At 36.7% G+C, this 18,499-nt stretch overlaps 1 long non-coding RNA gene across 1 annotated transcript; it reads right to left on the bottom strand.

Moving 5' to 3' along the window:
* Positions 1 to 267: 267 nt before the first annotated feature.
* LOC116597262 lies at positions 268 to 15,046 on the bottom strand. Its single transcript, XR_004288539.1, has 5 exons — positions 14,976 to 15,046; positions 7,185 to 7,286; positions 6,866 to 7,072; positions 4,558 to 4,861; positions 268 to 1,287 (listed from the first exon to the last, which is right to left on the bottom strand). It is a non-coding gene; the product is annotated as an uncharacterized LOC116597262 (long non-coding RNA).
* Positions 15,047 to 18,499: the final 3,453 nt, after the last annotated feature.

The following is an 18,499-nucleotide window of genomic DNA, read 5'->3' on the forward strand; positions in this document are numbered from 1 at the left end:
TAGGAATCAGGAGATTAACAAAAAGTTCTCTTAAAGTCATGGTTACTGGAAAACTAAGACCAAAATCTACAGATTCATACTTAACTACAGGTCCATATTAGAAATATGAGTAGAAGGGCGCCTGGGTGGCTCAGTGGGTTAACCCGCTGCCTTCGGCTCAGGTCATGATCTCAGGGTCCTGGGATCGAGTCCCGCATTGGGCTCTCTGCTCAGCAGGGAGCCTGCTTCCTCCTCTCTCTCTGCCTGCCTCTGCCTACTTGTGATCTCTCTCTGTCAAATAAATAAATAAAATCTTTTTAAAAAAATGTTTAGAAATATCAGTAGAACATTTAAGAGAGAGATATCCATCAGCTTCTTCTCTGTAAACTCTGGTTCAGGATGCCTAGGGAAAGCCCAGCATATGTATGTTAAAGCTCCATTTCTGTTTCTGATCTACAGCCTTGACTTCTCTATAAAATAGAGTTTCAACATCTTATGGACTATGTATGTACATGTTAACTCTTAAAAATGTCATCCCATCTCCTGTAAAATACACACACACAGAGACACTGGAGGTACTGAAGGTGACACGGAGGTGTGACAGAGTTTAAGGCCAGGCTTTTCCTTCTTTGTGCAGCCCTTCTAGTTCTGCCCTGGAGCCCACTGCTCTATGAAAGGAAGTCCCGTTTTTTTTTTTTTTTGTTTTTTGTTTTTTTTTTTTTTTTTATTAGTCAGTCACCCAGCCAAGCTAAATCCTCACGATCTGTATCTGGGAGGAAGCACACTCAGTTTGTATCAGGATCTCAGTTAATGTCATAATGTCACAAAGTATCATATTGTTAATACGAAGAGAACAAAAAGAATCATTAATTTCTACAATTTCCAAACTGTGCTTCAGAAACAGTGTAATATTTAAGAGTTTCAGTTAGCCAGCATCATTAACACCGAGTACGTGAGGTAAGATCTGCCGTTGGCCGTGGTTTGGCCCATGTCAGGAGACAAAGTGAGAGAGCAGTAGCAGAAAGACAGTATGTGGGATGTGGCACCTCTCAGTTTGGTTAAGATACGCCACAGATGAGGACAGGAATGGCAGATCTTCACCGAGGTCAGTTCCAGGTCCGTATTGTCAAGGAGAAATCCCAGTCCCGCAGCGCCTCCCCATAGTGACGGACGGTACTTTGATACACTCCCCGCTTTACACTGGCTTAGAGACCTCCCACATGCTCTAGGGTTCAAAGCTCCTCCTGCTCAGGAAGCATGTTGGGATGATGTTTCTGCATTGGAGCAGGTGGGTATGAGTGGATAAATCTGTTTGAAAAGCAAGTGAGACTATGAGCAAAGCAAATAATGACAGGAAGGGAAAACTCTTCATACGGAGTCCTCTCGAGCATTACTGAAACCTCTTGGTACAATAATTGCATTTCATTATGAGATTTTTTTTCCTTGCTGGGATATAGCCCCCTAGGTAATGCCCAAAGGCAGAGAATTTTAAGGGAACTATTTCAGCCTTTTTATTTAAAATATATATAATGATGGCAGTGTATTATATTTTTGTGGATCTCAGTATATATAATATTGTCACATTTATTATCACTCTGAATTCTCAAAAATATTTTAAGAATATTCTCAATGTATGTATTCTGAATAATCTCAATACTATGTATCCTCAATACCTCCATTTTATAGAGGAGTGTGGTTCAAAGAAATCAGCTAACTTGCTTAAACTGAAAAGGTAGCAACTGGCATAGCCATTTTTTTTTCTACCTTTAAGTTCAGTGTGCTTCTGGCACAGCACATCTGCCTCCCATTTTTAATAATGAATAAGTAGTATTTGACTTTCTGAGATTTTTATGAATAGTACATAATTTTTACTGCTTGTCAAAGCTTTCTGGCCTTGCTACTTCATTCAATCAAAGTTTAATAATGTGACCTCCTTGAGGTATACTATTAGAAAATAAAATTAATTAGTTGAAGCCCAGTGGTGCGGATAACCTAACTACTGAAACAACTAGTTCTCCCTTAGGACATGTACTCTGTGCAGGGCAAATGTGGAAGCACAGATTTCATTTTTTTTTGTTTTGTTTTCTTTTCCTAGTGGGAAAATAATTCACATTCTTTTAATAGACAACTGCATAAGAAATTTATTTTTAAATATGCTCTTTAAAGGTTAAATTGATGTTAAGATGGTTTTCTAAGCTAATACACCAGATGAATTTTCAAGACTGGGGACAGCTGTCTGTTCTTTTGCATCGCACTTCCGACAGTGCCATCTCCGAGACATGCTGGCAAGAAACAGGAAATCCGTTTCAGCCAAATTCCCACATTTCAGAGTCTTGCTGATGAGAGCAGAAAAATAGTCTCTCGACAAGAAGGTGTGGGCGGGTGAGCAAGCCCGTGTACACAGTACACCACAAACTCACGCTTGCCTAATTCTAGAGGAGGAATATTTTTATGTCTAGTTTTTGTGTTTTAGATAAATACCAACTATTTCGGAAGCGAGTGTTTCAAGAAGGGAAGCAAGTTACTAAACAGTGAGTTGTGATTTGAAAATTCGGCAATCACATTAAAAACTTTCCTAAGCTCAACTGGTCTTGAGAACTACAGAACAAGGAAGTAAAAAAGGACATATGTTTTAAATTCAAGGACTTAAGCATTTTGTGCCTTTCAAACATATGTTTCAGAACATTTTGTAAGTCCTAAAATGTCTGAGTTCAATAAAAACTATGATTTTTAACCTAACCAATGACACTCATGATATACAGACAGAATGTACCTTGCATATTAATGCCTCATTCAAATGTAATCTAAATACTAATAATTTAAATTATGCTATATTTTATCATTGGTATGTGTAATCTGAAGGAATAGCAATTGGTTTTCTCTCTTCAAACTTTGATAAACACAATGTTCCCAATGGTGTAGCAAACCTATAAAACATTTTTGAGATACATTCACCCACTATGTTTTCTTATAAGTCACCTCTAACCCCTACAAAATTTGTTTTCTTCATGGCCATTTATTGTTTTGGCACATATTATTTCCTCTTTGGCAGTGATTTATTTTTTAAATTATACTTACAAAAAAGAAAGCACAATATTCATTAAGTGAGTTTTTAAAATCTTGTTGGACCTTAATATATCTTTGTGTTTCCTTTCCTGGGACCATTAAGATAAATGGCAGAAGGGAGGGAAAACTTTAGAAACTTCAGTATGTATAAATTATAAATTTTATTTCATATTCTCTTGCCTATGTTAAAAGCAAATGAAAACTTTGAGGTATTCATTAAAATCAATGCATGTCCTGAAATTTGTCGCCGTTACCCTGTTTTACTGCTTTCTTTTTGGAGATAACATCTCTCGGGCAACATCCTGTAATCCCACTTGTAGTCCCACAAAGATGTCACTGTTTCATCAGGGTGTCTTCTCCGTCCAGTGCATGCTGAAATCTCTTTGCACTGCCCAGAGTGTATTCAAGATTCTTTGGAGATATTGGAGATATCTAATTGGATATATATATATTGGATATCTATTGGAGATATATACTTTGGAGATATTGGAGAAACTTTTCCCATTTGGTCGCCAGATATAGTCAGCTTAAAGGAGATCCCAGAGTTGCTGTATCCTGATTTCTTTCCTTTTTAAACCACTCAGCCTATCTTGAGAATCTCAGTTCCATCTCCACGGCTTGTGTCAAGATTGTAATCAGGTAGGAAGCGGACTTTATACAATAGCTTTTTAGAGGATCACTATAAAGATAATTTTTTTCAAGTTTTTTAGAGAAAAGCATCTGGAGACATAGCCTACAAAGGAAAAAAAACAAGGGTCCAGAAGGTAAAGTTAGCAGAATAGGCAGTTCTACACTCTGTCTCGATGGAAGAGAGAAGGCAGCTGCAGGCAGTCCCATCTCTGCATGAACGTGCTAATGACAGATTGAACAAGCAAGGGACATTTCAGGGGAAATTCTTCAATAGGACACACTTGGTTGCCTAGAATTTCTTTTTTTTTTTCTTTCTTTCTTTTTTTTTTTTTTAATTGAGATATCCTCGACAGATAGCACTGTATTACTTTCAGGTATACAATAGATTTGATATACATGTATATTACAAAATGATCACCACAATAATTCTAGTAACAGTCATCACATCGTTGCAATAGTTTCCTTGTGATGAGAACTTTTAAGACCTACTCTCTTAACTTCCAAATAGTCAATCTAGTATTGTTAGCTCTAGTTATCATGTACATTATAACCCCGGAGCTCATTGTACACGTGGAAGTTTGTACTTCTTGACCACCTCCCATTCATTTTGCACCATCCCGCCACCCCACCACCAAACATTGCCTAAAATTTCTTATAGAAAGAAAGAAAACCCTGGGATACATGGATTTATGGCACAGAGCTCTTTGGAAAATATCACACAACATGTGAAACGCACTGAGTGTGAAACAGAGGTCACGATGAGATGGCGCTCTTGCCCACAAGTGAACTGCGTAAATGACTTAGCTCATGTATTAGTTTCCTGTTGCTGTAAAAAATTACCACAAACTTAGTTGCTTAACAACACAAAATTTTTAAACTTACCTTTTTGTAGGTCAGAAATCGGATACAGGTCTCACTGGGTTAAAATCAAGGAGCCAGCCAGGCTGCATTCCTTCGGGAAAGCCCTAGGAGAGCGCTCTCATCTTCACTGCCCAGCAGCCTCGCAAAACCGCCTACGTTAGCTCACGGTCCCATGTCTCCATATTTTCTCTGATCTCTGCATCCGCCTTCTTCCATTTTTAAGAACCTCTGTGATTACATTGAGTCCACCTAGATAATCCAGGCTAATCTCCATATTTTAGAGTTGGCTTGTCAGGAGCTCAGCGGAGCTGGAGTGAGAGCTGACCTGCCGGGTGCAGAGAATTCAATTAAAAACCATGAGCCAAAGTAAGAATGCAGCCTCTAATCTTGCACTGTGATGGGATAAGCAAGGGTCTCAACCGGGAGAAAGTGCAGACTTCTCCCTCTCCCATTCCCCTCCGTGGGATGGCCTACCTGCGGAACGGTAAGGTGGGTTAGCACCGCTGAGAGGCTTGTCCGACTGCCAAGGAAGCCCCAAACAGAAGGTTCTGGCAATTGTATGCCCTAATTTTAACACCTTGAGGCCTGGGGAAGGGAACGTGTTGAGGCAGAGTTGCAAAGTGTCTCTTCATAGAGTCCTCTTCCTCCTTCTGGAAGGAGGCCCTGTCAGAAGCACCTGAGGAAGTCCTTTCCCCAAGACACCACTGAATACAGGTCCCTGACATAGGAATGAAAAAAAAATTAAAAAAAAAAAAAAATAAAAGCAGCATGGTCAGCCAAAGGGATCAGAGTTCTTGATTGCAGTTCTTTTCAGAAAGTCCAGTGTAAGGGCTGTGAGTCAGTTCTGGAATCAGCCCCAGCTGAGTGAAAAATCACACACAGGTGTTTTTGGTCAAGAAGCGGATACCTTACAGCTGACTCATAGCCTGGGTTCCATCTGCAACAGTCATTCCCCTTGTCTCGGTGACCCACCAGACTCACAGAGTCTAGGATCAGGGATAAGACACCACTGAGGGCCCGCTATTCTGCCTACCATACCTGACGTGTAAATCCGGACAAGTACACAGAGCAAGCAGAAATATATAATATGGAATACAGCAGATTTCATGAAATTAAGGTCATGAAAGTCAACAAAGTCAAAAGTTAAGTCTTTGTAATAGTCAACAAAATGACGAAACTATTTAGATTGAACAAGAAAAAATGAAAGACAAATTATTAAAATCAGGAATTCAAGAGAAAAATCCTCAATCTACAGAAATACAACAATTATAAGGGAGTACTATGAACAACTTACACCAAACAACTTGATTCCTGTATAACTTACTAATGTGTGTTGTTTGGGATGAAATGGAAAAATTACTAGAAAGACACTAACTACCAACACTGATTCAAGAGAGAAGGGTTAGTAATTTTAAAACTAACTGAAAGGAAGAGCTCAGACTCAAATGGCTTCGCTCATGAACTCTGACAAACATTTAAGGAAGGAGGAACACAGCCCAACTCAATCCATGTGGCCACTGATATATTGGCACCAAGCCAGAAAGATTCATCATACACAAAATCAGAAAAGTACAGACCAGTATCTCTTACGAATAAAGACACAAAATTTCCCAACAGACTATGAAACTTATCCAGCAACAAATTAAAGAAATATGTGCCATAACTTATTTATTCCAAAAAAAGAGGATGTACCATTTGAAGATCAATTAATGTGATCTATCAACAGAGTAAAGACCAAAAACCTCATGCTTATCTTAGTAAATGCAGAAGGATTTCCCAAATGCCATGCCCCTTCATAATTAAAAACATCAAATAAACTAGAAATTCAAAAGAACCTGTTGACCTGATAAATAGATCTATGGAGTTTCCACAGCTGACCTTATCCTAGATGACGAAAGACTGCATGAGTTCACATAGTACCACAACAAAACTAAGGTGTGTTCTCTTGCTGCTTCTATCAAACATTGTACGGGAGGTTTTAGCTGGGTTGGTTAGGCAAGGAAATGAAATTAAATGCAACCACATTGGAAAGAAGGAATAAAGTTATCTCTTTTTGCAGACGAAATGATCTTACATAGAGAATATTCTAAGGAATCTACTAAAATACTATTGGGGAAAATAAATTCAGTGAGGTTACAGAGTAACCTCTGAGACACCAATAACCCTGATGAGACTACTTGGGAAGCCAAGGAGGAGAGCCCAAACACTGGGCCTCCTTTGAAGTTTCTTGGCTGAAAACAGCCAAATTTTTACTGCAGCTCAAGGTTATCATCTAGGGACTAAATATTTAAGTTTTAAGGGAAAACAGGCACTTGTGTTTGTCACGTACCTCACGAACTGCTTGCCTCCTTGTTTGGCACTGCACTTGGTGTATTGATAAGACCCTAATAAAAGCGGAGATGAAGCTTGGCTTGAGGCCTTTTGTCTTAGAACTTCTGGTCCCCAGTTTCTCCTTTCTCCCACTGAGGTGTCTGGAGTAATCTTTTCATTTGCCGTCTCGAGGTTTGCTGGCCAAACCCGACAATCCAGAAATAAACTATCACGTTTACAAAAAAATAGAGTTTTGACAAGGATTCCATGGCTGTTCAATAGGGAAAAAAGAATGTTTTCTTATCGAAAAAAAGCGTGATGATTTGAAAATTACATACCTGCATGCAAACGAATGAAATTGCATCCCTTTGTTACTCCATGGACTCGTATTAACTCAAGCTGGATCCAGGCATAAATGTAAGAACTAAAACTATAAAACACTTCAGAGAAAATATAAGAGGAAATCTTTGTCACTTTGGCTTAGGAAAATCCTTTTTGGCAATGACACCAAAACCACAGGCAACAAAAGAAACATAGATCAGTTAGAGTTAATCAAAATAACTTTTTTTTTTTTTTTACTGCAAAAGACATCATTAAGAAAGTACAGACAAGCCAAATAATTGGAAATAGAAACGTTTGCAAATCATTTATTTAATAAGAGACTTGCATCAATAATATATAAACAATAGAACCCAAAATACATAAACATAAATAATGCAATTAAAAACAGGTAAGGGTCAGGGTGCCTTGGTGGCTCAGCTGGTTAAGTATCAGACTCTCGATTTCAGCTCAGGTCATGATCTTAGAGTTATGAGATGGATCCCTGTGTTGGGCTCTGTGTTGGGCAAGAAGTCTGCTTAAGAACCTGTCTCTCCCTCTGTCCCTGCTGCTCCCCTGACCTGCACACTCTCTCTTTTTCAATTAAAAAAAAAAAAAAAAGAGAGTAAGAAGCATGAAAAGACATTTCTCCTAAAAGTATATTCAAATGGCCAACCAACACATGACTCAGAGCTGAATATCATTAACTATCAGAGAAATATAAATCTAAAACACAATGAAATACCACAAGGATGGTTGCAGTCAAAAAAGCAAATCCTAATAAGTACTGACAAGGATATGTAGTAAAGGGAATCCTCATATACTGCTGAGGGAATGTAAAATGATGTAGCTGTTTTGAAAAACAGTCTAGCTGTTTTCAAAAGGTTGGACATAGAGTTACCATATGTCCCAGCACTTCTATCACTGTGTATATACTCAAGAGAAATAGAAACATATGCTCACATAAAGGCTTGCAAGAAATGTTCCGTAGTTGCAATATTCACAACAGCTAAATGGTGGAGACAACCTAAATGTCTGTCACCTGTTCAACGGATAAACAAAATGTGGTATATCCACGCAGGGAGTACTACTCAGCGGTAAGAAAGAATAAAACACGAGTATAAGCTGAATGAACCCTGAAAATCTAATGTTAAGTTAAAGTAGCCAGTCACAAATTACCACAGTTTTTTGGTTCCATTTATTTGAGATTTTCAAATAGGCAAATTACAGAGACTGAAAGTAGATTAGTGGGTGCCGATAGCTAAAAGAGTTGGGGGAAACATGGGAGCAACTGATAATGCATATAGCGTACTTTGGAGAAAGACAAATATTTTAAAATTGAATGTTGTCGTAACTGTCCAACTCTGTGAAAATACTAAGGCTACTGGATTGTCTAACTTAAATAGGTGAATTTATTGGTTCGTGAGTTATGTCTCAATAAATGTATTATCTATAAAACTACAAAAATATTTCTTATCCATAGACTGTGCATTATTGTGTCACTTTTAGGCTGAAACATTTGATGCCAGTGCAAAACCCAACTATGTGCTCTTATTTAGGTCTTCATCAATGAACTGATCAACAATAATTCTATGCATAACCCAATCTCTAAGTTTTCTTGTAAAGACCTGTGCTTCTCACTGAAACTAGGAGCCAGTGTGAGACCAGCTAGGCTTGCATGTTCTTCGATTTCAGTCTGGGAACACGTAATGAGAGGACAGCAGCTCCTGGGTCCTGCCTTTAATAAAAATGGCAGGAGAGGAGGGGCCCTACCAAACTGCCCAAGCACACGTAAGGGGCATCCTTTATTGACTTCTGCCAATGTTCTTTTGGCTCTAGCAAGCCACATAGGCCAAGTTCAGTATTGGTAGGGCCAAATCACCAATAACACTGGAGGGAAGGAGAGCACGTATAAAATAATAAAATCCTTCGCACCGCGTTACATAACTGTGGAGGAGGCCACATGTTGCTATAATGGCGGCGCAAGACTGAAGCAGACTAAATTGCTGTGTAGAGAAGACCGCTGCCTTGGAGACTTGATGGAACCCATCGTGTTAATTAAATCTTTACTGAGCTAAACTACTGAAATTTAGTCTCTTCTAACAAATACAAACATTTTTCTCCTCATGTAATTCTTCTTGATAGTCCTCTTTGTATTACTTTCCAGAACCTGGACACAAAATTCCAGAGTACACTCACTTGATCTTAGCCAAAAGGCCAAGAAGCGATCAGATTATGCTCAAAACGCACGTTTTTCTTCTTTATTTATCTTCTGCAAATCTAACCAATCGATAATGCTCAGGTTATATTGACAAAATATACGTTATTTGGGCTCCTTTCTTTCCTCTTCATTTTTCTATCTCACTAGAGGCCCTTTCTTTCTCAATTAATAATTATTGCTAATGTTTATTGAACATTTGCTGAATGTTAGAGACTGTCTTAATTGTGTCTATTAAATATAGACATTATTGTTATTAGGCTTCAGAGATAAAATAAATAACTGCTCAAAACTTCAGTGAAAATAAACAATGCCCATAAATGTTCCAAAATGCACCAACCAACACAAATTAAATAAGCTCAAATTTCTTATTTCAACAAAGTTTACTATAAATATGTGCTAAGCTAACTTCTACTTCACCCTACATTGAATTGGTAATATCTCATTTGATACTGTTATTCCTGATTTTTTTCTATGTTTTTCATCAAGATTAGCTCTCTGAAATAGAGCATGAGATCCATGACTTAGCATGACACTAAGTATCACTCACGTGTCTATTATGTAAACTGCATAGATTTTTTTAATTGTTTTTCTTTTCTTTTCTTCCTAATCCTCTTCTTTCTAACTTGTTCCACCTGTCATAAGACAGTCTTTAAAAAGTGATAAATAGCATGGAGGACATGGGGACTTAGAGTGGAGAAGGGAGTTGGGGGAAATTGGAAGGGGAGGTGAACCATGAGAGAATATGGACTCTGAAAAACAATCTGAGGGTTTTGAAGGGACGGGGGGTGGGAGGTTGGGGTACCAGGTGGTGGGTATTATAGAGGGCACGGATTGCATGGAGCACGGGGTGTGGTGCAAAAATAATGAATACTGTTATGCTGGAAAAAAAAAAGTGATATTTTTTTTCCTGTTTTATCAATACCTAACTGACAAACTGTAATGTATAAGGTTTAAAAAAAAAAAAAAAAAAAAAAAAAGGAATGTTCACTTGAAAACTTCCCAGGTATGAACTGTGTATTTTTCCACTAGTGTAGCTCTGGCCACAGTGAGGAGAACCATAAAGAAAACCTAAATCCAGGGGTACCTGGGTGGCTCAGTGGGTTTAAGCCTCTGCCTTTGGCTCAGGTCATGATCGCAGGATCGAGCCCCATGTCGGGCTCTCTGCTCAGCAGGGAGCTTTCTTCCCCCCCCCCCCTGCCTGCCTCTCTGCCTATTTGTGATCTCTGTCTATCAAATAAATAAATAAAATCTTTAAAAAAAAAAGAAAACCTAAATCCAATGATAACATACTAATATTGATTTAACCAATCACTTACATAATTTACTACAAACGATGGTAAGTAGCAAACTGTCAAATGTAATTTTCATCTCCTATTTCTTACCACTTTTTGGTGTAGGTACAAATAAGCAGCAGAGAGTAAGTGGAGGCTTGCTTAGAAAGAAGGCAAAGTGAGATACTTCACAGGTGTGATCATTCAACTCTGAATAACTGATAAGTGAATAAACAGTGGCTAAAACTCCCATCAAGCGGATCGTAAATGACATCCGGAGATAAATGATCTTTGCACATAATATTTTAACAACATATTTTTCCTTAGGAGCCATTAATGGAGTCTAAGCTTTTTCATCCAAACCCACTGTACACACACACACACCACACCACAGATGCACACGTACATGCACAGATGCCCACACACATCTACACATGTGGAGAGCTCAGTAGCCTTTTCTCACTCATGAGTGTCTCCAATAAAATAATGTATGAGAGCATGATGAGTATTCCATATACGTACTGAAAAATTTATGAGCATTGTCCCCTTAGGTGATGAGCTGCGACTCTTAAAAATTAACTCTTTATTCTAGTTAGAATAATGAATAAAATATGGTCTTTTAAGCATAGAGAATGGGTTCAAGCGTAATTCTCTTGTGGTTAAGTAACAAGGTCATAGCTTATGAAATCTTTTCAATAGGTTCCATAAAATATTATAATTGTTCTGCTTCTGCTTAACAATTTATTCTTTCTGTGAGACCAATGAAAATAACAAGCGTAGAGATAAATTAAATACATAATCTCAGAGACTACATTTGTGCTGTTATTTTAAAAGCATGAGAACAGGACTGGCTTAAGAGAAAATAATGAAGTAGGTAAAGTTTTGTCTTTATCACCATTTGAGTCTTATTCTCCTCATGCTTTCTGTACTATAGCAGTTGTTTAAATATATATCTTATAAATTGCAAATATATACATATGTGTATATAAAACTATTTGATACATTTTATTTGTAGACTGAATTTTAAAGAAAATCTGTCACCATGTTTCCACTTCCACCCAGCAAAGTATCCTTTTTCGTGACGCTCCGTAGCTCTGTGCTCAGACCTATTATAGCATACATTCTATTACTCTGTAAATGCATAATTTTACATGTCTCCCCAACAATGAACTCTGTACTTCATGAGAGCAAGAGATGTCTTATGTATCACATCCCTAAATTCTAACATGGTGCCTATTATATAATAAGTAATAACATATGGTTAAAAAAAAAAAAAGAACAGTACAAATATATAGTTTAAAAAGGCCCCTGGGCAGCTCATTCAGTTAAACAGCTGCCTTCATCTCAGCTCATGATCCCAGGGCCCTGGGATGAGCCCTGCATTAGGCTCCCTGCTCAGTGGGGTGTCTGCTTCTCCTTCTCCCCCACTCATGCTTCTCTCTCTTTCTCTCTCTGTGTCTTAAATAAATAAATAAAATCTTGTAAAAAATAAATAAAAAGTCATCTTTAAATATTAAAACACAACTTAGAACATCAGAAACAAAAGAAGCTTGCTTCTCTAATATTTTCCATAAAATATAAAAAGTAAAGCCAGTCTAATCTTTGATAAATATTTCATTCTAGAATTATTGTTTATGAATTAGTTGCTACAACAATAAAGCCTAATTTATCATTTATCCACAATATTTTCAAATGAAACCCAATGTTATCTAAAATTCATGAAGAATCTAATAATTCACAATTTTTAACATATTAGGATAGACTTTTTCTTTTTCTTTTCTTTTCTTTTATTGTGGTAAGAACACTTAGCTTGAGACTAATCCTTTTTACAAACGTTTAAGTATGCACTACAGTGTTGTTAAATATAGGCACAATATTGTACTGTGTCTATCTACAATTCTTGCATCCTTATGTGGAGTATTTAAAATGGTCAAACTCAGAATAGGGAATAGAATTTTTGCTATGTAATACTTGTCCCAGATAGCTTCAAAACCTTGGATGATCTTTATTTAGTTCCTCTTCCTTGTTAATGTCCTTGTTTACTCCATTGCCAATTCTTCCTGAAATACACATATGGTCCCCTAGAATCACCCTTTAGAATGGCTCTCTCAGTATTCTCTTCCTAATATTACACCATAATCATTATGAAAGACAAAAACAGGGTACTGAATTCACTGTACTACATACATCCATTCCTATCTACAACTTCACTCTAATCCATATTATGTTATGCTTTCTAACTAATCTATTGAGATTCTCTTAGCCCAATCTCTCTTGAATACTGCTTACGAAATTCATTAATCATTATCAATTGTCTATAAACATACTATGTTAATGAATATGCATCACAACAAAACAGAATTCAAATTGCTAGGTAGCATATACGTCTTCCACACTCTCACTTCTACCACTTCTCAGCCGTGTTCTCCATTTATCCACCATAACCCGCTACCAGGTTGCTGTGAAAGCACTAGTTCCTCCTTTGTGACTATGTAATTACAGCCATTCTTTAAGGCCTCTCTCCGTTACCGTTTTCCTGGTACTCTCACGTATTTACGGAATTTACTGCCAGCCTGACATATATGAGTTTGTTACATGCTTCTTTGTATTAGATTAATTATTTGTTTACCATATTATCCAATCTGGACTTGAGAGCTTCAAAAATGAGAATAATATTGCATATTTCCCTACATTCTCCAGAAGACACACATGCACATGTGTACTGCACATGCATTGCCCATCTGATAAAGCATTAGCGATGGTTTAATTTAGAATTTGCATATCATTTGAATACTTTTAAATCAATTATGTAACTGAAATAAGAGTGCAAAGAACAGAGATGGGCTTTGAAGCCAGATAAACTTGAATTCAAATTGCACCATTGACCTATTTATCTGAGCCTGAAATAATTAAAGAGGTCATATATTTATGTAACCTTGGAAAAATTACTAAGTTCCCTGAGTCTGTTTTGTCATCTTACAATGGAGATAATAATACCAACTTTTCAAGTCATTGTGAGATTAAAAGCAGCCAAGTTGATAAAGCTAAGACTTCCTAGGTACTCCCTTGAGTAATGAAAGAAAGGAAGAAAGAAAAAGAAAGAGAGAGGGAGAAAGAAGATGAAAGAAAGAAAGAAAGAAAGAAAGAAAGAAAGAAAGAAAGAAAGAAAGAAAGAAAGAAAGAAAAGAAAGAAGAAGGTGGAGGAGAAAGAAAGGAAAAGGGAGGAAGAAATGTGATTATTACATTGTTCCATTCTGATATATTCACAACCTGAAAATGAAGGTTTTTTAATACAAAGATAACAAATTTTACATTAAATAAGTTTCTGGGGGCACCTGGGTGGTTCAGTCAATAAAGTGTCTGCCTTGCTCAGGTCATGACCCCTGGGTCCTAGAATGGAGCCCTGTGTAGGGCTCCCTAATCAGCGAGGAGCCTGCTTCTCCTTCTCCCTCTGCTGCTCCCCCTGCTTGTACTCGCTCTTTCTCAAAAAAAAAAAAAAAAAAAATCATAAATAAATAAATAAGTTTCTAAAATTTTCCATTTAACAACTCCTAGACTGACATCAAAAAATTCTGTGAGGTGCCTGGGTGGCTCAGTCAGTTAAAAGACTTCCTCTGGTTCAGGTCGTGATCCCAGGGTCCTGGAATCGAGCCCCACGTCGGGCTCCCTGCTCGGTGGGGAGTCTGCTTCTCTCTCTCCAGAGCCCTGTGATCTCTCTCTCTTTCACTCTCTCTCAAATAAATAAATAAAATCTTTAAACAAACAAACAAAAAATCTGTGAAATGATTATAGTTATGCAATTTGGTGGCTTCAGTTTTGCAAAAGATTAGACTTTATTATTTAGGCAAGTTAAAATCCTAATTCCACTTGGGAAGCTAGTTTAAAAAATAGATTAACCCAGAATGACTAAAAGCTACCTTGTGTAGAATTTGCCTAACTCAAACTTATATTTTACTCTATGTATGTAGCTTCTCAACTATCACACATATTGTGCAAAAAGCAATAACTTGCATTGACATTATACACCATGTATGTCTTTATTCAATTACATCCCACCTCAAGCAATTTTTTTTTTCATACACTGCATCGATTTAGTTGTTTTTCAACCTTTCCTCATTTCTTCCCTTCAATTCTCTCTAATTCCAGATGGTACATCAAGATGTCTTTACTGATTGTTTTGTAATAAAATCTCTCACAGACAAGGAGAATAGATCTTTGTGTTTATAGAAGAAAAATCCAGCAATAAACTAGAATGCCAGTGGAAAGATTCTTTAAATATACCCAGAGCACTAGTGTTGGCAATTTGTTCGTAAGCTTACCTTGAAGATACTTCAATACTGATGTGAATGAATTTCAGATCTCATTTTAAGTTCTGAGAGGCAGATTCCTTAGGAAGATTAAAAAAAAAATTCAGAAACTAGGAGACCTTGATTTGAAACCTAGCTCTGTCATCCACTAGTTTTCTGAGTTTGAGTAAGCTGCTTAATCTTCTAGCTCTCAAACTATGCATCTATAACACAATGGGATAGAATTGCAACAGCACTACGGGAATTAAAAATACTGTGTATGGGACCACTACATTCTCTAGGACTAATTCTCAAAAGACAAAGAATCTGCTGATATAAATAACTTTTATAGATACCAAAATTTTAGGGCAAATATTAAATTTGCTGGGAAGAGGGGCACCTGGGTGGCTCAGTCAGTTAAATGTCTGCCTTTGGCTCAGGGCATGATCCCAGGGTCCTGGGATGCAGTCCTGGATCTGACTCTCTGCTCAGCAAGGAGCCTGCTTCTCCCTCTGCCTGCCGCTCTGCCTATTCATGCTCTCTCTCCGTCTGTCTGTCTGTCAATAGATAAATAAATAAATAAATAATCTTTTGAAAAGTTGCTGGGAAGATTATAAGTCATATATTATATTATGTTATACATTATGTGTTATAATATATATATGATTTATGGCCTTCATTTTATTACCCACTTATATATAATTTTGATATTCATAATAAAAAGTAAGACCCACAAAGTGAAGTAAAGTATGGCTTATGGGAAAATATATCTTAATGACAAATATGCCAGCATAAAAAAAGGCGATGTAATATGCACAGAAATTTTTGTCATGTATACAGGATTTAAACAAACTTATTCTCAAAAATTTTGAGTGCAGTTATAATTAGTGTGCACCACACAGGAATTTGCACTGGCCCATCACCCACATTTGACAAATGGTGATGGTTTGCAGCTAGAATAAGCAAAGTTGTTTTATATTTGTCATACATGAGTTTAATGGTTGGCTAATCTTCCTTTATTGGAAATCCATTGTAATCTATACATAATGGATATAAAGTGCGTCCAGGAAATGTTTTCCGATCAGAAGCTCTAAGAAGCTGTACCCTAAGGATTTAAATATATTGCAACTCAAAGTAAGCTGCAATTTAATCATTCAGTGGGTTAGGAAGCTTCCAGAAACAATATCTAACAAGCCATCAATGCCGAGATAAGACACTGTGGTAAATAAATATTTGACTTCCAATATTCAATTCTCAATATATATGAAACAAGTAATACAATGAGATTATGAATAATTGTCTTGTCTATTCTTGTCTATTATCATTTTTACTTGGTGCAAATTCCAAATGTTGTGGGTAAAATGCACAAAATTAGATATTTTGTTGAGAATGCAGATTGAAATAATACAAAGACCAATAAATATGCAGTGATGTTGTTTACAAAGGCAAACAATGTGGAAAAGAATTAAAAAAAAAGTTCAGTCCCTGCAATAAACAGATAGTCTCCAAAGGGTCTAGTTAAATATTCATAGTTATTATCTTTGAAGAGTTTTGTTACATTGTAATTGGTATGTTTCATACTGTTATTTGGACCTTAGATATGTTTTACTTAATACATTCTTACTTTTTTATCTTTTAGATTCAATTATGAGTTTGTATTCTTCAAACAACTGGAAAGATTTTAGTTCTATAAATTGAGGAGGTAGCCTACTCAGTTAATTCTTATCCATGTTGTCCTGTAGTAGCACATTTAATGCATCTCATGTTGTTCCAGTCAACCATAATGAAGTCTGTAGTTCAGAGAGATCGATTATCCTGAAAACAATGGTAAAAGTGAACTTTACGTAACAGGGGATGCATTTTAGAAAAGAAAAAGAAATTCACATCTGGTGAATAGATGATTTTTAAGGAGAAGTTTTCAAGCTGAGCAGCATTTAAAGTGGAAGCTATTTAAACTTAAACACAATTATTGATTCTTTTGAAGGACTGTCATGTAGAGGTCAGGCTACTTTGGGTTTAATAGTCTTTTTCTGACCACACAAATTGCAAAAAAATTGAACTATAAAAAGTTCCCCAGTGCTCGATTACCTAAAAGTTGACATTTTTAGTTTTCTTACTTTGAAACAATGATGGAAATGTCATTAACTGCTTTCCTCTTCAATGACTTCCCTTTGCTACAGCATATTTTCTTAAAATGATTTGTGATGTTGCATGACCAACCAAACTTCTGTCTCTCCAGCTCTGATGTACCTTGTATTTCAGACTCAGAATTATAAACCTCTGAGAGTTTCCAGTACACAATCCTGGCTTGTGCCTCCAAGCTTTTATGCATTTCAATTGCTTGTTTTTGTACTTGTTCACTCTACTGCACCATAGATACAAAATAAAACCTGATCCAAATGTTATTGTTCCTGTTGCAAGATTCTCTCCCTTCTCTTCTCTAATTCTCAAAAACGTAACTATATCTGTACTTGTGCATATGTGTTACTGTTCCTGACTTATACATGGACAGCTTCAGATTTCACTGGGCTATGGATTCCTTATAGTATGCTTATTTATGTGTGCGCACCAGTACCTGATATTTGGAAAGTACTCATTTAAAATTTATTAAACTTTTGAAAGGAGTGATTCTTTCTTTATATCCCCTGACTTTTTCTTTAATGAACTTTTTCCCCTCAGTTTTGTGGTTATTTTTTATTACTTTTATCACTTATCATTTATCAGTATCATTTAATCATTTCACCTTATTCACACACCATTTAGAAATAAGTTAATAACTTAGACAATACATTTAGAGTAATAGTAAAGTTGATTCTTATAAAATTAACAATTACTAAAAATTTGAAAAGGTATTTTTTATTTAAAAATATTTTGGTTTCATAGTCATTTATTAATGTAGTATATCACGTTGACTGATTTGCGAATATTGAACCAACAGTAAAGCTAGAGACGTCACAATTCTGGACTTAAAGCTCTATTACAAAGGTGTGATCATCAAAACAGTATGGTACTGCCACGAAAACAGACACATAGACCAATGAAACAGAGTAGAGAGCCCAGAAATGGACCCACAACCCTATGGCCAACTAATCTACGACAAAGCAGGAAAGAATATCCAGTGGAAAAAAGACAGCCTCTTCAACAAATAGTGTTGGGAAAATTGGACAGTTACAGTCAAAAGAATGAAACCGGACCACATTCTTACACCATACGTAAAAATAAATTCTCCCAGGGAAGACACTGGCTGTAGCAGCTTCTTGATGACAAGTCTCTGGAGACAAGGGAAACAAAAGCAAAAATGAACCATTGGGACTTCATCAAGAAAGCTGTGGGGGCTCCTGGGTGGCTCAGTCAAATGTCTGCCTTTGGCTCAAGTCATGACCTTGGGGTCCTGGGATTGAGCTCTGCATCCGGCTCTCCGCTCTGCAGGGAGTCTGCTTCTCCCTCCTGTGATCTTTCTTGTTTCATCTCTCTCAAATAAATAAATTAAATATTAAAAAGAAAGAAAGGAAACTCTGCATAGCAAAGGAAACAATCAACAAAACTAAAAGGAAACC

Source organism: Mustela erminea, chromosome 8 (assembly GCF_009829155.1).
Source record: "Mustela erminea isolate mMusErm1 chromosome 8, mMusErm1.Pri, whole genome shotgun sequence".
NCBI lineage: Eukaryota > Metazoa > Chordata > Mammalia > Carnivora > Mustelidae > Mustela > Mustela erminea.